Below are 1377 nucleotides of genomic sequence, written 5' to 3' on the forward strand. Positions count from 1 at the left end.
CTCTAGTCTCTTGCATGAAAGCAGATGTGTCCTCTCTGAAAGCATTTTCACCTTGAACATAATCAGAAGTGGTCTTGCATAGCTGTGCAAAAGCTTTCTCCCACTCAGAAGTGTTACTTTGTTGTGGGGTATGTGGTTGCACTGGAAGGGGAGGATTGAGCTGATTATTGGATTTGTGACTCAACCCTGGATGTTGATTCTGATTCTTCTGATCATACCAGAGTCCATTGACCTCTGCTGGTGGCTTTTCAGTTATTCTCATGTAGTCACAATCTTCAGTTTCATGAGCCTCTGCACAAATACCACATTTAATATTAGAATTATTAAACGAAGAAACTTGAGAATAATTAAATTTTTTTGTAAGAGCATCTAATTGTTCTTGTTGTTTCTTGTACATTTGCAGCATTTGTTCTTTTTGGGCTAAAAGCGCATCATAGCCTTCGAGCTTCATAATTCCTACTCTTCTTGGTGCAACTGGGGCAGGGGCATTGTCAAATTCTTGAGACGCTAAAGATTCCAACAACTCTAGCGCTTCCTCTGGAGTTTTTGTTTTCAGTGATCCTCCTGCAGCAGCATTCACCAGTGTTCTTGTGCTGGATGTCATCCCTTGGAAAAAGATTCTTGCCTTCTCCCATGCTTCAATTCCATGTTGAGGACACTTCCTAAGTGATCATTTGAATCATTCCTATGCCTCGTACAAAGATTCGCTTTATTTTTGTTCAAAAGCTGTGATCTCCGCCTTGAGTCTTGCCATTTTTGAAGCTGAGAAAAATCTAGCCAATAATTTTCTTGCTAAGTCATCCCAATTGGTTATGCTTCCTTCAGGTAGAGACTACAGCCAATCTCTTGCTTCATCCTTCAGTGAGCATGGAAATAGCCTGAGCAAGATAGCCTCACGAGGAACTCCATTTACTTTCAATGTATGACAGTAAAGTAAGAAGTTATCCAGATGACTATAGGGGCTCTCTGTGCTTCCTCCAGCGAACTGTTCTTTTTGAATCAGTTGCAGCAGTGCCGGCTTCAGTTCAAAGTTGTTAGCCTCTATGTTAGGTCTAACAATGCTTGCCGTTTGTGGAACTCGAGTTGGGGTCATGTAATCTCCCAACGTCCTTGGAGCGAGTTGATTGTTTCCTGCCATAGGTTCCTCCTTTGGTTCTGTCAAAGTTGATGCCTTTGTTTCCTTCACTTTCTTTGCTTTTGATTCTTTCCTAAGTTTCTTTTCTGTCTTTTCTATCTCAGGATCAAACTGCAGAATTCGCGGGTTAAGAGTGCCTCGCATAAACTAAGATTGAAAAGATGTGCAGAAAAATAGAAAAAAGACAAAACAGAAAAACCGAAAATAAAATAAAATAAACAATCAAAGAATGCAGAAAAATA

At 40.2% G+C, this 1377-nt stretch overlaps 1 non-coding gene across 1 annotated transcript; it reads left to right on the forward strand.

The window, feature by feature from the left end:
* Positions 1 to 641: 641 nt before the first annotated feature.
* Positions 642 to 748, forward strand: LOC133294222 (small nucleolar RNA R71). Its single transcript, XR_009749166.1, has one exon. It is a non-coding gene; the product is annotated as a small nucleolar RNA R71 (small nucleolar RNA).
* Positions 749 to 1377: the final 629 nt, after the last annotated feature.

Source organism: Gastrolobium bilobum, unplaced genomic scaffold (genome assembly GCF_033153095.1).
Source record: "Gastrolobium bilobum isolate Gb01-03AN ecotype WA unplaced genomic scaffold, APGP_CSIRO_Gbil_v1 utg2588, whole genome shotgun sequence".
Classification (NCBI taxonomy): domain Eukaryota; kingdom Viridiplantae; phylum Streptophyta; class Magnoliopsida; order Fabales; family Fabaceae; genus Gastrolobium; species Gastrolobium bilobum.